The 23,009-nt window shown below is 32.5% G+C and overlaps 1 protein-coding gene across 1 annotated transcript in view; it reads left to right on the top strand.

Annotated features, from left to right (window-relative positions):
• LOC149420934 (uncharacterized) overlaps positions 1–23,009 on the top strand; it is a 71,298-nt gene that overhangs the window by 27,118 nt on the left and 21,171 nt on the right. The gene's annotated exons all lie outside the window — the stretch shown is intronic.

Below are 23,009 nucleotides of genomic sequence, written 5' to 3'. Positions count from 1 at the left end.
CTACCTTGACCCCGATATTTTGTAATGCCTTTAAACTAACGTTTGTTTCATCAATTAGATACCTCAATGCTACAGGCTCTTCTTGTTTCATGTCTTTTAATGAAAATAGAGCTTGGATGTGTTTATGAACGGTAGTTCTTAAATTTGCATAACGTTCATTTAATAATTCCCAAGCGGAAATGTAATTTAATTCAGAAATTTCTAGATTAGCAATTATCTTTAATGCGTTTCCCTTTAAAGTTGATTGCAAATAAAAGAATTTTTGTACGTTGCTTAAATTACTATTGCTATGGACTAAAGTCTTGAAGGTTTCGACGAAATTAACCCAATTTTTCTGATCGCCATGAAATTCCCGTAATTGGAGGTTGGGTAGTTTAATTTCCACCTTACTTTGATCGACGGATTCGATCGCGCCTTTGGCCGTTGCCAAAACTGAGAAATATTGGTTTTCGAAAGCTTCTCGTTGACTATAATTTTCAATTTCGTCTGAATCCGGTAACATTTCAATTTTCTGTTGAACTGCTTCGAATTCATCTAACAATGATTTCACCCGCTCATATCTTAATTTAATTTCATTTACCGACAATGCATTTAAGGAATCCGCGAATCGGGTTAGTTTTCCTTTGATTACGCCGCGTTTGTTTATTAATGACTTCATATTTTCCATTTTTAATTATATTTTGTTAATATCGGTTGACAATTATTTTATTTTAGCAAACACCCGTTTGAAAGAATACCACGACAATCTTGACAATACTATTTGAGAACACTATTCAATAATATTATATTCTTATTTTCAAGTGGGTAGTGATTTTATTTATAATATTGACTCTATTTAAGATTAATCTCGTTTAAATTACATGAGACCTGAATAAACATAAAATGGATGATAGGAAGGAAAGCACTGAATACTTATCTCAGATTTGCGATGTGGTCCACTTTCCTTAATGATTTCCAGTTTCAATCAATTTTGTATCCTTTTGGCTGCTGGTTCTTTGTTTTTTTTACATACAATCTCCTGATCGTAATCCGGTTGAAGGATCAAATGTTAAAAATTGGGGATGATCCTTTTTGAATAAAAACTGGTTTTCTTGACACCACTTTACATTTATTTCAAACTATTGAAACAGGTATAATAATTATAAAGAACTGTGCGAATAACACTGCTACTATCGCTCTGACTTATGAGCTTGTTTATTATCGAGTTATTGTTGAGAAAGGGACGAAAAAACACATAATGCGAGCCTTTTTAAAGACTTCAAAACCCACTACATGTAAATAAAACACTTGTCATCGTGATGTCTAGCAGTAAAAATGAAACCTGCTATACCGACCAAATTGACACTATTTTCTAAGCAAGGACTCACACCATTTTGGTTAAACGTAGTAACTTCAAATTTCTAGACTACAGATGTCGGTAGCCTGCAAAATTGAACAAAGTTCACATAATTACACTTCTCGGTATGAACCGGAAAGCCAAGTTCACTTTAGGGGTAAATACTACCCATTTATTTGAAAAAAGAACAACTTACATAAAAGCTCGATTATTAGAATATCATTTTTCAACCGCAAAATCACCTCACATCTTAAAAGTAGGTAAGAGACGTGTATAGTTTATTGAGTTGCCTAACGGTGGAAATTTGTTTACGTTTATAAACCGTCACGGAAAATGAAGTTTACTGAAGATTTGCCAAGAGATAGAGATCTATTCATGTTTTGGAATGGTCCTCCCACATTATTGGTTAAAGGGACTTTATTTGAAAAAGTTACGATTGAACCCTACACTACATTTAACCAGTGGCGGTTTTCTCTAAAGTGCGTTTGTGCGGCGAACCCCCATTAAAAAGATGAGAAAATAAAACAAACTTGTTTTATAATAATATAAGCACATTATAGATAGCACGCTATTAAAATTTCGCCTTCAAAACCCGCGCCACCGAAAAATACGATACCTATTCCAAATTTGTGCGAGTTGAAATCCGCGCCAAACTCTTCATACAAAATAATCTTAGCCGGTACAGACCCTATGACGGTGATATATACAAAATTTGGTCTTTCTTTGCAAAAATAAGACAAATTGTGTGCGTCGAACACGCGTTACGATATCACGTGACCTCCGAACATTGACGAATGTAACCGAAGAAACCCGAGAACTTCGCGGCCGACGTTTGACCTTTGAACCATAGGTATGCAAGTTAAGGTTAAACGCAACGCTCGTTGTATTCTACGTGTTCACAGATGGCGTTAGTTAATTAATTTTGTTTTAATACGCTTTTGCAAGGTATTGCTTTACAGTATTAAGACAAATTATTTGTTTGCGCCCTCATATACGCAATATGAATATGAATAAATAGTTTTGTCCATATAAAAACTCAATTCTATCGAGAAAGGCATACAAATACAATATTGGATTGAATCATCGGTAAAATATTGTATTTGTGTGCCTTTCTCGAAAGAATTAAGTCTTTAAACGAACAAAACTATTGATTCATATTCATATTGCGTATATACGGGCGCAAACAAATGATTTGTTTTAATATTGTAAAGCAATACCTTGCAAAAGCGTATTTAAACAATTTAATTAATTAACGCCATCTGTGAACACGTAGAATACAACGAGCGTTGCGTTTAACCTTAAGTGTTATTTTTTTATGTTATATTATGGTATTTAACTTTGTAGTCATTTTTGTACATATTTTTGTTTTCTTGTTTCTGCATTTCTCCAACCGTTTGCTTATGGCATTTGTAAATCTACTACCTATTGAAGTAGACCGATTTTGATTACTGTTTTCGTATTTTTTTTTTAGATAAGTCGTTATATTCCTTAATTATATTTGCGAAAGTTTCGGCAAACGCCCCATTGTCGTCGCTAGTTATGCAATTTTGTGTTTTGTCTTCTCCAGTTCAGTTCTCCATCTCCACTATCTCCAGTATTCTTTCGGATTTCAAATTGAAAGCGTTTAATAATTAGCAACATACCTACATTGAGTGCTATAAAAACATTAAACAATTTAATTCCTATAAAACTTTTCTCATTATCTAATAATTGTGTCTAGGTAAAGTGATTTAAAAACAATAATATGTAGGTACCCCTCCCACTAACTTTATTTAAGTTGTGTGACTGCTGCCGTATTCGACTATTTGACGAAGGAAAACAGTAAGTAAATTTTAATTAGATATGTTTATCTTCTCTTGAATTTCTGAACCCCCTGTTAAAAAGACCACGAACCGCCACTGCATTTAACAAACAATAAGGTTGTGCAGTTCTACCAACCTTTAAATTTTATTTGAAATAGCAGTTTGCCCATTGCACCCAAAGGAGATGATAAAATTTTATTAAATAAATACCCTTGTGAACTATTTCATCAAAAAAATTGACATGTTTCAAAACCAATGGTTTCTTCGTCAGGATAATTTTATAAAAAAATTATTATTCCCTAACGTAAGTTCATAAAATTGTATCTTGCAAATTGATAACTGAATTTATTTTTACCATTTTCAGCTAATTTTTTAGTTACTTTGCATTCACACATTAAAGGTTAAGATAACTCTTATCATAACGTCTAAAACTGGGCCTCGCGATGCTCATCACTATCAGACATTATACAAATTCAAAATAAGGAAAATATTATCAAGAGTCAAAGTTGAGAGAAATACTAAAGGTTAGGCCATCTTGGAATAGGGATGGTCGATTTTCCTGCCCCTATAACTTGGTCACGGTGACTTTTCTGTTACTGGGACAGAGTAGATCGAAAATAGTAACCGTTTGCTTTTTTTTAAGAATTTCTCTAGCATGCACCCTATCAATTTTTAAAATATTATTTTGAGGAACCGGTTTCAAAAGTAACTAGATGAGGAGCTGGTGTAACTGATAGGATTATCACACAGCAAATAATAAATTTCACCTCATAGTCCCCCTTAATTGCAGTGTAAATTATAGGGAAAAGCGAATCAAATTCGTTGATTTTCAAACATCGCATCGGTTAGACTAAATAAAATAAAATGGAGTTCACGCTGTAATAGACCATAGTGTAGTGATAGATGTGGGGAATCTAGAGTCAAAATCGGAATTAGGACAGATTTTTGAAATTATTAATATTATGTGGATTTTAAAATACTGAATTTATATTTTGAAAATTCAATTTGTTCTTTTGTGCGTTCTATTAAATACGTTGATGACTAAAATGAACCTTATATCCATTCATATTCAATTATATACACATTTAAGATGCTGATAGGTCTATTAACCCTATGCGTCCCATAAAGAGTAGTCCGCTCCGGGCGCCGTACAATGACTATGGAAAGAAACCATGGAGCCAAGACGCTGATTATAACCTAACACAGCGCCCTTGAGGTTTTTCTAGCGATAAAAACGCGGTCCCCTAACCGCGTACGACCCTGATCGACCACGCGCAGTTGTTGAGAAAAAGCAAGAATGGCTATGGATCATGTGACGTGTATTTACAAAAAACTACAGTTATGATGTCTTGTCTAGAATGGTCAAATGCTGTTATATAAATGTAAGAGAGGGTCCGAAAACAATACGCAATATATTTATGTTTGTGAAATGTGAATGATGAATACTTGGAGCAGGTGGATGAGTTTGTGTATTTGAAAATATGTTGATGATAGATAGAAGGACTGACTGGGATATTGAAAGAAAGGTAAATGCCTGAAACTCCATAAATGGGGGACTATACGCGGTTGTGGCTAGCAAAAAAATCCATAGAATCGAAGCTAGCAATCCACAGTGAGGTATTGATAGCTACCAACCCTGAGGAAGGATGAACGAAGACTGAATGCTGTAGAAATGAGATCCCTGCGGAAAATTTCTGATAAAACTATCTCATGTGAAAAATGTGGATATCCGCAAATGATGCAAGGCTGATGAAAGAGTAAATGCTTAGATGGTTTGGGCATTTAAGCGGATAAAACAATAGACAGTAGAATAGTCAGAAGGGTATGTATAAATGTGACTGAAGCAAAGAGTGTGCGCCAAGACCGAGTAATTTCTCAGCAGGAAACGGCCTGATGGTTATTTTTTTACATTGCAAGGAAGTTGTACCTAATAAGTGTAGCACCGACTTCAATCATATTTTATGCATAAAGAACTGTTTCCACTTGAAAACCCTTCATTTACAGAATGAATTGGTCAAATAAAATAATATAAAATGCCATTTTACCAAGTTGCCTACCCTGTCTAGCCAAAGCCGGCGAGGTACATATTATGCATAAACTGCACATTTAGTCCATATCACCATGTCTAATGTTCTTTTTTATAACGGCATTTACAAGTTGCAGATGTTACACACGTTCAATAACAACTGGCGATGTTCACTCGCAGAACCTTTAAGGCTCATTGTAGTGGCGCCAGACAGGGAAGATAACGCTTTTACAACGGTGGGGTTTGGGAAAATAAAAAGCAGGTTTTCCCCCGCCCGAAACCAATAATATTATTTCTCTGTCTGCCTGAAACGGCGCGAATATGTTTTGGCTTTTATATTATTTACTGAAACAAAAAGGGGAAGTAAATATTTTTCATTGCCATTAGTAGATATTTTATTTTAACGAAATGCACTAGCGCCCTTTAATGATAATGATAAGTACAGTGCCAGCGAATGTTTACATCGCGTAGTTCACTGGTTTTATTGTACAATGAAGCTAAAACTCCTAAAATAATCTAATAACAAGTTGCGATCGGTTGGTTAAGCGCCCCAAAACAAAACAATAGATATGAATGCTTCAAAACCTCCGTTAGAAGAACTTCCGTTGATATTATAATAACGATATTATTAATTATCTTTGGTTTTTGTTATTCTTCTCACAAAACTCTTCGGTAATTTTAATGCAGGTACTTAGGTGTGCGTTTTTTTCTGCGCATTTTATTTTTCGTATAATGTTGATATATTTTCTTATTTTTCAAGTTTTATTGTATGCTATGCCAATACAAATTACATTACATTGGACAACCATTGTCCAGCATAAAAACAAGTAAGCGACATGTTAATTGTGTGATTACGGAGACGAACTCAAGCAAATATTACCTGAGAAAACGTTTGGATATTTCTTAATCATTAGGTATGTGGGAAAAATGGATTAAAGGTTACTCAAATGAAAAGTACACAAATATCGATGCGGACTAAACCATCTCGGGTGGGGCAGTTTGCAGAGCGATTTGAGAGTAATATTGTATATTTTTTCACAATGATTATGTTCATAATACGTTGAAACATTTGAAGGCTAGGCCATCAGAAATTTTGCTATCTGTCTAGGCTTTTTTCAGGTATGTACGATCACCCAGTATAATTGAAATATTTATTTCATAAAATATACTTAAAGATGTAAAAAAGATGCAAGTAAGATTATAACATTTTTTACCGTTTCTAAGCTCAACAGTAATTGCCAAATTAAGCAATATTGTGTACTATTTGTAAAGTTTCCTTGTTGAAATGTACGTACAGGTTCTTAAGGATTTAACTGTTTAGTTATTTAAATATTAAAATATGTGTCGAGTAATAAAATGGAATTAAGCTGTCAAGAGATTTAATGCGCTATGCTTTGTTTTATACGCTTAAGCTCGGTTTAAACAAACATATTGTTATATTATATTTTGCAATCTATCAAATAAGAGATTGTCTCGCTTTATAAGATTAATTTTCAGAAAAATAATTTAATCCTTATACTAATTTCGCACAGTTCTAAAAACTGTAAAATAACTAATTGAGGTAATTTTTTCACTCTGTGATTCGTGCCAGATTTCAGAAGATATTAGAAGTCGTTTAAATTAAACGTTAATGCCTTTGGACACTGATAGAATTAGAAAATTTAATATTTAAGCATATATATATCTACAACCTATTCTGTGTGTTTATTCACACTTCTTAACAGCTTTAGGCCAATATTTATTTTATTTATGTATAATATACTCATTTTTTACAATAAATTTTCATTTAGTATTACATATTCAATGTTTAATTAGGTTTTAGGAAATTAACAAATGCTAATATTTGAAATCGACCCACTTCCCGACATCCGATCGAGCTGAAACTCGGCAAATAGACTCGTTGTCGGTGACAATTAATGTAACTTTTTGTGGCAATCACGTACACATACGCGGGCATGTACGAATTTCTCTGAAATGGGGTGACATTACAGCAGTTAATACAATTCCGATCCTACGGTCCGATCGGCATTTGTCGAGGTTGTTAGCGCAGTTGACTTCAGTCCCTGAGAAGGAAGGTACAATCCTCAGTCAAGTAAAAAAAAATTATTATTATTTTTTAATTGATTTTTAGACTTGTTTTAGTGTATATGTTAGTTTTAGAGCAAAGGGAATTTCATGGATTATTTTTTGTAAAAATGTAATTGATTATTTATAGATTCACAAAACCGAGCTAAAGCAATTTTTGGAAACTTTTCGATTTTTAATGGCAGTTTTACCGAACTAAAATTGGCATATTAAAATTACGTATAGTTATATATTGCTTAACCAGTAACATAAAATGTACCTTTAATTCCTATATTTTTGCTTTTTGTTAATTCCTAACATTTTTTTATGGATTATCTTGAAATTTGAATGTATAAGACATTTAAACTAAAAAAAACTAATGTTTCCACTATCTACTAAAAATTGATTATCATTTTCCCTCACTGGGTTTTCAACACTCAACCTCGGAAAGGTATGACTTTAAGATTCTCTAGGTGTAATTGAAGATAGTAATAATGACTGGATATATTACAAACAATGGAACCTTTCGATTCTTACCTTTATGAAAATTGGAAAGTCATTTTGAATTTCTATTTGGCAAAGGTACAGGATAAAGTGTACTCGATTATTCACTAATATCTAATTTTTGCATATTTTGTTATTTTACCTCTTGGTATTTTGATACCACAAATCATTATGCAAATACGTTTAATTTATCCTGCCACCCACATTAACTGTATGAGTCGGATCGTGCATAACACAATTTTTTGACTTTGTACACTGATAATAAGTAAAATAGCTAATTGGCAATTTGGTATTTAATTATAAATTAACGTAATAATATAATTAGTATGCATTACTAATTAAAATCATACAAATGGTCAATTACTTAGCAGCCATCGACAAAAACATTAAATAAACTTTTGATGTGATACTTTAATTTATTTATTTTACAATGTATCAGTAATTATTGTATTCTTATTGGGTATTACTTCAAATTTAAATATCGACCTTTAAGTCATCTAAGGCCCAGTTATTTCGCAGAAATTTACATATGACAAAGTTATCAAAGAGCCAATCAGCGTTTTTTTCGTTTTTTTGACAGTTGAAAGGTTCCCGTTAAATGCCGATTCCAAGTCCGTTTCAGCTTCTGAACAAATTGTGATCAGCAGAAGAGGAAAACAATAATGTTGTTACACTTGTCAGTTTATTACAATTTGATAGAAAGCTGAAGCACTGGTAGAATCGGTGCTTATCGGGGAGTCTTAAAATGTCAAATTTATAATAAATCGGCGCTGAAGAGGAAGCTACAAGCCAAAAAAGTGTATATTCTTGGTATTTTTTATATCGTAGGTAATAGGCATATTAATCGCTTGACAAACGGAGTCTAAAAACGTTCGATTTCAAGCACAAAACTGGTTTTTATTTATTTTGTAAATAATTTTATAATAAAGCAAAAAAGTTAATCATGTGAAACTGTGACAGATAATCTTAGCTATAGTACTGTATTTTTTAAAAGCTGTTTCCTTTATGCGTTCATACATTTCTAATGGTAATTTAATATGTTTTAGTAGTTTACATTTATTTTTTTTATTGAGTATTTTTTTTATTTGTATTCTACCCAAGCGAAACGATAGGAAAACCTTCAATTTATCTAAAACATATTTTTTGGTATTCATAATGTACACCAATTCGTTATAAAGGTTAATCAAAATAGTGATTTGGCATAAAGCTTCACCTAAATGCCCATTTGATGAAAATGTTACATTTGAATTTCTGCAAAACAACTGGGCCTTATTTAGCATGTTTTTAATTTTTTAACTAGTTACCTACGAAAAACTATCGATTTTGACTGTTTAATGCTAATGAACGAAATTCTTTGTGATAATGTTAAGAACACTATACCTGGAACTTTTTTTAAAGATTTGAATAGTATTGGAATAACTAGAGAAACCGTACTTAAGATTTTAAATGTCTCCCCAATTACTTCATATATTATTACGATTTCGTTTTAGGTTATATTAATTGTTAAAAAATAGGCTAGCGAGAAACACGTAATCCAAATACTACTAGTGTAGCATACTGCCATCAGAATGTATGAGAAATGTCAGAAATTGGAGGTATTATTAATATTAAGGCGATGCACTACGTCGTGTAATATTTTGAATTGAGCCGCTATCAATAACAACCCTTACGTAGATGGCGATAATGTTTAAATTTCCGCCTGTTTTGATTTATGCAAGAAAAAAACATGGCCAAAAAGTGCTTTTTATTTTATTTTGTGGATGTTCAGGCATATTTTTTTTTTCGATCATTTCATAAATAACTTAATTTTCCACATTATACAATAAAATTATAACCGAAAATGGGTTCGTAAGTAGGAGATTTTGAACTTTAAAGCAGTTTTCATAGGCCTTTATACTATTTTTATCTGGGCTTATAAAAAGACTTATCTAAAACATTCTTTTTATGATTTTACTTAAATTATTTGTAAAATAATACAAATTAATCAATTTAATTACCTCCGGTTTTGTAGTCAAAGTTTGTACCCTCTCAACCACGGAGGCCATCAAAAGTAATGATGGAAATGCCTCGGATTTTCTAAGCTAACATGTATTGAGTGCACCCAGCTTAACTGCTAAAGAGTGTTTGTGAAAATATCATTTACCTACCAGTAATTTTCAAAACATAAATCAATTTCATTTTACATAAAGGAATGCCCATTAAAGATTTGTTAATAAACCTACGCTGCAAATAATCGTCAAAAATGCACGTAATGGATCAACATTTTCACGCTAATTTGATTTCTGTACATAATACGGCTGTTGCGAAATTGGTTGGCAAACGATTCATTCCGTGTTTATTACCTGGATTATGGAATGCATTCTCAAACGTTAAGAACATGGGTGTTCAACTTTTTGACTTCTATGGACCACGTGGAGATAATGTTTAAGGATCCGCATTAAAAATATGTTTTTTTTTAATATCAAAAAAATAGTGCAACCTAATGTATGGCAGGTATTTATTTACCTTTAACCCTTTCAGACCTGAATTCAATCTGCAGTGGTAGAAAATATTTGATGATTGATAAAATTTATGAAATTTTTTTTTAAATTTTGGTGTTTTTTGTTTGTTTTTTTTTCAATAGGTTATTATTACAGATAATTAGTTATGTTTTACATCGAAGTTTACAAATTTCTAAGTGACGCTTAAATAGTTTGGGCATATAGAGCGAATGAACAAAGAAAGGAGTGTAAGTGAGTGAGTCGGGAGTTTTCAACAATAGAAGAGTATGTATGAGACGATGTATAAATGTGAATGAGTCAAGGAGTTTCTGCCAAGACCGAGTTGTTTGGCGGTCCATCGCTCTGCCTGCCCCTACTGTTTTTTTTTTCCTTTTTGATGGAGCCTAATTTCATTGCATGCTCTTGTGTTATATTTGTGAATGTCCTTGTACGTAATTTTCAATAAAAAACATTTTGTAATAGGTTATTTATTATTTTATGTATAAATATCATTGTGTTTAAAGTCACTTTAGAAGTAGTCACTTTTATTTCTCGTAACTGTCTCAGAGGGCGTCTTTCACAAAAATGACAAATCTTACAAGTATACCAATATAAGATTCTGTTAAATTACAAAACTCTTAAAGATTGAAAAAATACCTTCAAAACTTACATCACAAACAAAAAGGGAGAAAAGATTCGGTCGAGACTAGACACAAAAATTGACTTTCAAAATATAGAAAAATGGCTACCGCCAGTAGTGCCAGCAATTGGGAAACGAACACTACCATTTTTTTGTTAGTTCTTGATAGTGAAAAAATTCTTGAATGTATGCATTTTCAAATATCTACACGGTCTGAAAGGGATACAATAAAAACATGGTCAAGTAATCTCCTTTTTGCCCGAAATTTATGCTCTTATCATTGAAAATATGTGCCAAAAATGTATGTGCTGAAAAATATCCGTTATACGAATAAGGTGGAAGGTGAAATCAAAATATAATATTTTGAAATAATGGAATAATTCATCTGTGTTAGTATGAGTTGAATCGAAGGGTACGTCAGAAAATATACTATTTTGTGAGTAGCATTACTAGCTGTAATATTTAATATAATATTTAATTTAATGAAAAATGTGAAATAGAAATAAAAATAAACAGAAAGAGAAAGAAAAAGATCCATTCGTATCCTTACCGAGGAAGTGCTCATACTCTGAACTTATTCGACTATATCAACTTACGACATTTTTAACTGTATCACACTTCAACTGAGAGCTACAAACGTTTTCTTCATTTTCTTAACACATATTTTTTTGGCTGCTTTCATTATATATGCTTCCAAGATTCTACTCGTACTAAATGAAATCCAGATAGTGTCTTCGATAAATATATCCATTTTTTGTGCGACATCTATTGACTTTTCTACAAGTATAGGATTAATATTTTGTATAGTTGAATAACTTAATGATTTCAATCTTAAATTGAAATATTTGATTATTGAAGAGAATATTAATGACTTTCAAACAAAATACGTGAAACAAAAAAGACAGAAAGGGATTCAGTCGCATCTAGGAAATCGATTCCCTGGCAAGGAAGGGGTCCTGGATTAAATTCCTAGTTACGACTGAATCCTTTTCTGTCTTTTTTGTTTCACATAATTCTTTAATATTGTCCGTAACGAAGAATTATATATTCCCATGCTCCCTACATTCAAGAATTTAGCTTTATTATATTCGTTCAACCAATTTTATAAAGTTTTTTTGTTTCGTAAAGTTAATGCGAAAAGTTGGAAAATATCTGAATAAGTTTGCCAAATACATGACCTGCTCGCTGGCTGTGGTTTTTGCCAACAGATTGACGCGCTCCGGACCGGATGCAGCCACGTTTAGTTATCCTTGCGATTAGTTTGCCAAGGTAACAATCCTGCCCACTAGTCTTCAATTAAATTGTTGTATTCATGCAATGTATACCTTGTAATTGCACCAGCATAGGGTCGTTTAACTTTAGAGAAAGCTAACCCTTGAATTTCATGTAACTTATGCTGAAAACATCGATAAACTGTATGTCGCCGGTCCGTGGCGTCCGAGGACCCATATAAACAATGCTCAAGGATCATGTACTTTGTTAAGTGAAGCTTCATAAGTACGTACTGTCTATAGTACGTACAACCTGGGGAACTACTTAGCCATCCAGGGAGACCTTAGGAAAGAATGTGTTGATACAGATCTTCAAGAGATCCAGTGCTTAAACAAGGGAGGAAGGACGAATAGATATTTCCACATGCGTATGATTTACATACTACGGATGGGCTGTTTCACAGAATTTGAACAAATAGAACTTGAACATTAACTTTGAATTTTGATGAATTATTCAAATTCTATTAAACAATCCGTCCAAGAAATGTACCCACGTCTTCATGCTATATGTTTGTGCATACAACAACAAGCAACAACTACTGTGAACGTGAACGGTGTTGCACTCTTGTTCGTCGAGTTTCTCGGTGGTGCTACTAATATGCTTAGGGGATCAATGCTGCTAGGCAAACAAATGCCTCCAATAGAGAAATCTCATGTTTACGTCCACTTGTTTTTATTCAATTATTGTAAATAGGTGGAAAGTTGGTTAAATGTGTAATGACTTAGTTAAATTTTAAATGAGAGAATATTTGTGGGTAGTGAGCAAATATTATAACACAATATCATTTAAGGATTATTAGTTTAATGTTGCAGTTGTGAATAAGTTCCCGCAAACCTTTTTTAAGTCCTGACATTTTAACGTCTTGAATTAGGCAAGGGAATTGGCTTAGAATTAGAGGTTAAGCAATAAAGGTTACCGTGCCCTTTAGACACAATAAACTTAGTCATAGATTGTAGATAACTTCGTATCTTCAACCTTCTACCTACTCATCGTTTTTCATTAGATAATAAATTATCACCGTGATCTATTTCTGTAACTTTGAATATAAGATAATTAATTACTTATTACAAAGCTTTATGTTCAGCATTTTATTGGATTTGAAGTCATCTGGTTTCAGAAATAATCGTTTCTTCGTCAGGGCGGTACAACATAATTGGTAAATTAAAAATTTAGAAATCAAACCGTGCTTTATTTTTTATTTTATTATTTGTTATTATCTATTATTATTGAGCCTTACTAATATACCGGTTTTTAATTTTACCCTACTGATAAACAAACATTTATCATAAATAAATGGTTGGTAATAAAATAAGTTGTTTAGTAACAAAAATAATAATAATAAAATAAGTTGTTTAATGTTTTAACACGTTTATTAATAGCGGGTTGTAATAATAATAATAATATATCGTATAATAATAAATCCCTCTATACAATGAAAACTATGTGTAGGAAGTGCATATCATGTGAAAAAGCGATTAATATAACACCATATCGCTAGCCATAAAATCCCATACATACCTGTCACACCTGACAGGTTACGTGTTATAAGTGTGGGCGTGGCGACGATGATACGCTGTGATCTGCTAATCAGGCTGTATTTGAAAATGATGCGATCAATTTACGGAGTGCCGTTATTTGATTAGGTGACAGATCCCATACAAATAAATGATATTCTGCGGCAGTTCCCCAATTGATATGTTCCCGTCTACTGGGGAAGATTATAGCGTAGTGTGACACCTCAACTATATTCACATGTTAATTTACAGTCCCAAATAAGCGTTGATGCGAATAGTGTAATGCGTCTTAGTCTTAATAAAACACGCATGAAAAATGTTAACATTCATATATACTTAGATACACACATCCAATTTGATATATTTTAAACTTCTATATTGTTTCCCCAGAAATTTTCATAAATCTATAATATTTATTAACCTCATTTTAATTAGTATTGTAACGTGATACAAGTAACAGAGTTTTTTTCCACAGACTTAGTCTGACAGGCGTAATGCATAGCCAGGTTGATTCCTATAACTGTTCCGCGGATAGTGAAAATGGGGCTTAATGATTTACATTTCAAAAGGAAACTTGGGTGATTAGTTTGCACCCACGTGACATCGCTCTGTTAACGTTTCAAATGTAGGATGGGAGATTTCTTCAGATGATTGGAACGATAGAGGAAAGCGAGATTTTAAGGAAAATGACCAATAATTCCACAAAATAAAATGACTTTAATGTAAAAATCACTGAATAGGCAGGGAACTAAAGATAGTACGAAATAAATACAATATCTGCTTCACGGTCTGAAGGAGACCATTATCCAAATCGAGGGTACCCAATTTCCACCTATTCACTCTCGTATCACACAGTCACCATTAAAAAGTTGCTTGAAATGGCTTAAAGCTTGGGTAATACGACGCTAAATATTTTTTGGGCGTGGCCTATACATCTTAGCCATCTTAGCATCTTAGCCACGCCCACTTATAACACATCATCTGTCTGGTGTGATATGTATCTATGGGATTGTATAGCGAGCGATGTGGTGATGTGGTGATGTGGCTCCCAGCAATGGACGCCTGAGCATGTGAATTAATCATTAAGAGATTGACGCTAAGAGTTCACTTGTTTTGTGGAGGACATTTATGGAAGCGTAAATTAATTCATTAAACGGGACTTTAAAATTATTAAACAATCTCAACTCAGCGGCCGGTCGGTGGCTGAGTTGTCATCGCGTTTGGGTAGCCCAGGAGTAGTGTCTTCAATTCCTCGGCTGGCTTAGTGTGGCCAGGAGTAGTGTCTTCAAGTCCTTCATCACAAAACAAGCAACATTTTCCGCTTACTCATTTATTATTATTATTCTGAAATACAAAATTCTTATATTTTCAGAAAATAAATTGAATTTATGCCGCCGTTCTCGCTGGTGGTGTAATAAATGGTCATTACGGTTGCCTTACAAGCAGTTAATCGGGGTTCGTATCTCAGTAGTAGAATTTTTTCTATTTTTTTTTTGTTAGCTCTAGGAATAATATAAAACAATTTCAAATTAGTAAATTAAAAACGTAAAATGTGAGAGTAGTACAATTTCAATACAGTAAAATGTATTTATTTATAAAAGGGATAATTGGATCAGTATAGTGGAAGAATTGAAAATAAATCTAAATTACAATATGGTATTATTGGTTGGGGAGGAACATATAATAAATTTTTTAACCCACTTAAAGTAGTTCAAAGATTGGTAATCAAAGTAATTTTGAAAAAACCGTCAAAATTTTCTACCGAAATTCTTTTTACAATTTTCAAAGTACCTACAGTAGACAAAATGTATCAAAAATATTCAATACTTCAAATTTACAAAGAAATACAGTCAAATACTCATAACTTGAAATTCAAATACATCAGCAAGATACCTTAAACTATTAAAATCCCAAAATTTAACACTAAGCTCATTCAAAATACCTATCTTTATCTAGGCATAATTTATTTTAATAACCTTCCATTAAATTTAAAAAATATCGAAAACATTCAGGAACCTTAAATTAAAAAATTACCTTAAACTATTATAAGTCCAAAATACGTTCACTACTTACATCTAGAAGTAATATTGCTTAAATCTTGTGTTGTTTCTTAATAATTTATTTACCTTAATACTAACATGTACATAATTGAACTAGAATTCCCTCACCAAACACAAGAGCATTGTCTCTTTATGGTGAGGAAAGGCTACTTTAATTTCTATTGTTTTATATCTTGTTAATATCCTGTATTTATCTATGGAAAAAAAATCAGCAACTTATTATCAGTACCCCTTTGTGATTACACAATGCACAGCACTAGGGGAGCAGAAAATATAGGTGAGGCAATGCGAGCATGATACACAATTTCTCTCGGATCGTCAATGGTAAAGACCCAGCATAATAATAATAATGATAGTAATTAGTAATAAGTAGTTTCCTTTCAAAAAATTAGAGTTATTGAGAGCGCCCTGAAGGAGTAACTCCTTTTATTTAGAACGGGAATCGGGAAGCGGGAAAGCGGTGGGTCACCTCGACTGATAATAATTGGATAAATTGTCTTCATTTTCGTGAAAAATTGCCCCAAGGGCTCTGTATAAATTAATATGACTTCCTAGGCTCTATTTAATTGTGTTCAAATAGGAATAGAAAAAATATTTCCCCAGACTTCTAGACAAACACAGTTTTATTAGAAAATTTAAGCTTGGGAAGGTACGATTTATGTAGCTATATTGAAAATTTGTTATATTGAAAACAATGCACGTTGTATGATTTTAAAGTTGTTGTTTTTCAACCTCTTTCTTATTATTGTGTAGAATGAGATTGGTATTTATTTTGTAACTAGCTGACATTTATCCGCCGTTGCTTGACTTTCTATAAATATAATATGCATGTGTTATATATTCAAACCTTCTGGAAGAAAGTTTCTAAATGATAATGAAAACCCTATTAAATTCCATTGCCCAGTTTAGAAGAACTAAGCGTACAAACAAACAGACGCGGATAGCGACATTATTTTATACCATTTAGAGATTATCAGTTTCCCCGAAATATGTAACAATACAGGAAAGCAATGAAGATAATAAATTTTAGAATGGGTTTTATGTTTGCGCTGGTTTTTCTCCAACCTATTTGACTATGTACAAGAATTTCATTATTAGAAACTTGAATCTTATCAATTTATACTTATATCACTTATGTACATAGATTTTTCATGAATTTTGGGTATCAATCTTTTAAAATACTGCTTACTATGTGATTTATTGATGTGAGTGATGAGTTGGATGTCTTGTTCGTCCTGATTAAATTAGTTTAAAATGAATAGTTAACCTTTTTGAGTATATATATAGAGATACCAAAGATTGCTTCTACGCACAGGAACTCTTGTATTAAGTAAAATAAATAAATCAAAGTGTGAAACGGGGGTCAAGAATTATATTAGAGTACGAGTTTTAAGCAGGTATGTGCTTTTGTTAGGTTAAGTAATCCTGGTACTCCGGCGTATCAGAAGGTGGAACGTGACCTCAAGCTGCGTAGGCGGAGCAGGAAAGATTCTCGCCGGAGAGTGAACGTGAATTAATGTCACCACTGAGGATGAACATCCTTATTCAGTGATACCGAAGGCTTAACGCCCGTGTTGAAATGAAAATGAAAGTTACCGAACGCACTATACACAAAAGATAAAAAATATGAAATTTTGTTTACGATGGAACGTCTGCGCGGCCTTGTGCATACAAAACTTAAACATGGATTTGAGGCCAAAATACTTGACCATACTGAATGTTTATATTTAAACAAAAGTTCAAACAAGTAATACGAATGTCGCGGATTTAAATTCCGGCGTGCGCAAGTAAATTTTATTTGATGTGTATGTGGTATTGCACATATTATTAACTGAAAATTATGTGTAGTAAACTTGCGGCACGTACCAGAGTGTAAGATACTCTCAGAATCGCCCTAGTGTAAGACCACCATTCAGAATTGAAAATTTGCTTGAAATGGCTTTAGGCGTGTTTGGTGACCAGATCTGATTAAACAGGTACACTCTCACCTTCCTCTTCCCATCTCCTTCTCGTCCCTACCCTACCTACCTTCAGCCTTATAACATGCCCTAATTGGGGATGCCAGTCTCACTGCCTCCAGACGGTTGGGAGCAGTTTTGACTCTTGTGCGGTATTCACTTTTATGAAATATATATAAATATTTAGTGCAGATACGTATTATTAAATTTATTGATGTTTCAAATTATAAAATATGAGCCGTAAAGAAACAACTGCAATCATTGTGAGTTAATGATAATTATTTGAAAAAAATATTTTTTTCCTACGTGCTATGTAAATATAATCACAAAAAATATATTTCTTTGTCTGCCTATATTTTATAATTTAAAACATATATAAATAAATTAGCACATATCCGTACTCAATGTTTGCTGTACATTTTGTTTAAAGAATTATTCGGAATATATCTTTAAATCCAAAGGCCGCGCAGTCATTCCTCTAAAAAAATACATTTGTAAAAGATTTTACTTGCAAAAGCCATTTAGGCTTTTCATTAAATACTGTAAAAATTGTAAACAAAGTATAATCAAGAGATAGGTGAAACGTTTTGTTAAGATTTGACAACATTATTATAAAATACAATTATTATACCTACTTGTAATTGGTCAACTTTAAACAGCTTATTTTAGTCATTTTATTACTTAATTTGGTATTTATGTTATCCTTTCGAAAGAGGACTTTTTTGAAAAGGTTTTCTGAATATATTAAATATTTCAATTTATTTTTTCCTTCTAAATTAAATTTATAATATTATATTATCCAAGCACACAAAAAATCATCGTGTTACGTATCTGAATTTAAAGCAAGAATTAGAAACATATTTTTTCTGGTATTAGAAAGTATTTAAAATAATTGTGAATTATTCACGTACTTGGCGACATAAATTCGACAAATTGAATATTTTGGATCATTATTAAGTACGTACTAAAATGTATTTAAAGCTATTTATAATTCAACAAAATAGGAATGTTTTAAATAACCATAAAACGAGTTATTCTTCTAACATCACCTAAACAAGTTGCAGTAGGTACCCATTATCTAACTAAATTAATTTTCAAGGTACATTACGCAATTAAACATACACCTCCATTACGCCAACGTTCAAGCACAGTGTAATTAGTTAATTAAACAAAATAAAGCTTTCAAATCGACCTATTATTAACTGGCCTCATGATTGAAACAAATCATTAATTTTTCAAATAGTGACTGTGGGCTTTTCCACACAGAGGAAAGGCTGAACGCCGTTTATGCAAATACGATTTCTTTGTTTGTGTCGAACGTTTTTGAGATACAACAACTGAGAAGAAATTATCAGTGCTCAAGATTTAATAATATATAACTGTAAAGTAGATTTACAGCGCAACGTGGATAAACCCAACTAAGCCAGGTCAAAAATGTGAAGCATCGTAGCTCACCCTATAGCTATTTTTAATTCGATATCTAAAAGGACATCCTGAAGCTGAAAACTAAGTTGAAGCTGAAAATAAGGCCAAGGATTATAATATTATGTTTACATTTATAATGTGATGTTCACAGCATTATCAAATTCCGTTTTTGTCCAAAATGGAAGCTGGAAAGTCTCTCTCACCTACCGATAGCTTCACCTTCACACCATGATGTTCACATCATTATCAAATTCCGTTGTCATCCAAAGTGATAACTGCAAAGATGCATATATCGATGGATTCGCCTTCAGACCGTGAAGTTCACAGCATTATCAAATTCCGTTTTTGTCCAAAATGGAAGCTGGAAAGTCTCTCTCACCTACCGATAGCTTCACCTTCACACCATGATGTTCACAGCATTATCAAATTCCGTTGTCATCCAAAGTGATAACTGCAAAGATGCATATATCGATGGATTCGCCTTCAGACCGTGAAGTTCACAGCATTATCAAATTCCGTTTTCGTCCAAAATAGAAAATGCAAAGACGCACATATCGATGGCTTCACCTACACACCGTGAAGTTCACAGCATTCTCAAATTCCGAATCGGCGTAACTGACCGTTGTTGTCCAAAATGGAAATTGCAAAGACGCACGATATTTTACTGCGTTCCCGGTGACTTGCTGGTGTTATTTTTTTCTCAGATTAATAAATTCATCATAATGCATACACATACTTGACAATTTCAATTATTTTAAAATATTGTGCACTATCTCAATAAAATAGTTTTCTTCGTACAGTTGTTGTTAAATGTGTAGACTGCAACGTTTTTGCGAAGTTTTCCACAGTTATAGCTCGTAGCTCATAATGTTCGTACATTGAAGCAACGCACAGCGGTGTAATACTTATTCAAGTGCCTGGTTCCATTATGATTATTGATATGAATGAATGGAGGTACAGACTACAGAGCTCAGTGCAAAGTCATTACACCGCCGTGTGCCAGCTACAGTCAAAAACCGGTAATTTATCATTGTAGCCTGCTTTACAAATCTATTTACAGTCAGATGTATCTTCTGTTTGAATTGATGGCAGCACTATTATAATTGATATCTCAAACATGTAACACCGCAGAGGATATTTTAGTTTCGATTTGTAAGGTGTAAAATAATACAACATTGTAATGCAAAATTTTTCCTCATTACAGATTACATAATTTGTTTTGAAGATTAGTAGTTAGGTACCTTTGTGTAAATTCCTACCTCGGCTTTGTGCATGCGTACATCCCTGTTTGTTTCCTTTTATGTTTTTTCTCTAATATGAGTTTTGTAACTCATCTAGATTGCTGTAGCAAGAAATAACTACATGAAATCATGTGTTTGTTTATTTCGTAAAACTCCTTTAAATTATTTGTTTGTATTTACCTATTCGGAAAAAGCTGTGTTTGTTTATTTCGTAAAACTCCTATATATTATTTGTTCGTATATACCTATTCGGAAAAAGCATTTACTTTGTGGCTTGTCATAATTACAGAACTTAACTTTGTTTGATACAACTTAATACGATTCTCTACCGGTTTTGGAAGTATCCCTCCGTCATCAGGAGAATAATATTTAAACGACTTTAATATTCTTCTGATGGAGACATATTTATATATACATAGTAATAGTAAATACATAGTTTCTTAGAAGAGGCACTACCTAGTTTGTATGTGTCATAATGTATTCACAACTGTGTTGCAGTAATAAAATTAAAATATAGTATAAATTATTAATATAGATCCATATTTATTATTCTATATCCATTGTGCATTTAACCATGTTTAAATTATTTGTTCTAAATCTATGTATACCTACTTATAATATTCTTGTGTCAAATGTAATCAATAAATGTTATATTGGATTCAGAATTTAGATCCAAACTAAAAACTCACTTTTTCATACACTCATTTCCATGAATCCATCATTCTATCCAAATATTGCATTTTTTTCTTTTCGTTATACCGTAATTGTTGATTCACACACATAAATTCTCTAGTGATTCCAACTACTTATAATAAAATCAAAATGCTAATGACTTTCCTACCAATGGACAACAGACAATATCAGCGGGAACATAACACGTCAATCGGTTTAATTGTTGGCAGATGAATCATCTAAATGCGTTAAAGATCGACGACTAATTTAATTTATTCACTTCATTTATTTAAAATATATATCCAGCTAACCCATTGGGAGCATTTTGCACCCGTGTTCTAAAATTAATTATAAAAATACTCTAATATTATAGAATTTCCTTCTTCTACTGGCGCTAGTAAAATTAGATTTTTAATGTTAATGTTAGCTCTAAGTTTCTACATAATATAAATATATGTCATTAAGACAGTAGTAATAGGTCTTAGTCGTAAGTCATTAGATATAAGTTTTAGATGTAAGTCACTAGCTTTAAGTCAGTAGTTCTAGTATAAATTATTTAAGACATATATTTGTACAGCGCTCTTGAGGTAACTTTTCAGGAAAACGGCGCTATATAAATTAGCCAAATATTATTATTATTATTCCTACATTTTATTAAGATTTAAGGCATCTCGGTGCGTTGATGTTTACACAACCATGACAACTATTTCGCTTTGCGAAAGCATTGTTAAACTTTGAAATTGTTTAGAAGAGTTTCCTTTATCAGAAGGTCACCAAAATATCACGATGCTATTGGAAGGCCACACCCCTGAGATGCGCAAAATGAAGAAAAAATACATTTAGAGGTGGGTCTTTTCAAAACTCGTATTTTCCACCCGCGAACCGTAATTGATTTACAAATTTTGTGTCTTTCTCCGCTTATAAAAAACAATTACCAGTGTAATAATTAATACATTATAAACTTTTGTAATTCTTATGAAAAATGAGTACACTCATACGTTGCATCGGATAATTACTAGTGTCTGAGATATGCTACCGTTTATGGACACGTGTCGAATCCGGAAAGTCGAGAATGGTGGGTTAACATTGCACGTGCGCAGTTCGCGACGTCCGGTACTGGCACAAACTTTCATCCTAAATAGAGAAATTTTAAAGACATTTTCACGTCAAAATATATTAAATATTCGCATTAGTTCTACTGTCTGCTTACGTAATTATAAATAAATTGTTTTTTTTTTTGATAGTGAGCATGAGTATTTTGAATAAAAATTAGTAAAACACCTTAAATTTCGGATATTGAATAGTTACTAGTTATAACTCAATGAAATACACTGATCGTGCTCTAACGCCATTAATCATTTATAAATACATCAACTTTATGTCGAGTAGTACTCATTTTTCATTTCATTGCTATTAATTTGAATGGCGCCTTGCGCGCATCTTCGCAAACAAACGACGCTTTAGAAAGTTGGGAAGAGCGTCAGGAGCGGATTACGTCGTCACACCGTAAATCATGTCTCCCATTAAATTATTTTCAATACTTTCATAATGTAAATGTTTTAATGGGTAAAAGTTTTATTAGCAAAACTGCACTCCTACCAACGCGCAACGTAGGTTTCAAGCGAGGTGGCTCATCTTTCTCTACTGCGCCTTTTTTAATCTTTCAGACATTTTTAACATTTCATTAACCTCTTAAGAACCACGCCCAAGTATACTCGGGCGGCTATTATGTGCCAGAATTCGGAATTCATACTAAAGAAATTTTTTAATTATTTTTTCACACTATGCACCACAACATCAATATTCAGTCCCATTTTGGGTTTATATAATGGCTTTTATATGAGAATATATATTTTGAGTAAATAAAATTCATTGATAAAAAAGGTGTTTTTTTCCATTTTTAATTGTTAAATGATTACTGAAGGGGTTAAGGCGATGCCATACGTAGTAATGCAAAATCACGTGTTTTTGGTTTGAAAATTTGGTCGCCTAGAAATGTTTTAGATGCTTTCATT

Source organism: Hesperophylax consimilis, chromosome 9 (assembly GCF_061612785.1).
Source record: "Hesperophylax consimilis isolate HC1 chromosome 9, BYU_Hcon_1.0, whole genome shotgun sequence".
NCBI lineage: Eukaryota > Metazoa > Arthropoda > Insecta > Trichoptera > Limnephilidae > Hesperophylax > Hesperophylax consimilis.
Note: the sequence above shows the minus strand (reverse complement) of the source record. Positions and strands in the feature narration are given on the sequence as shown.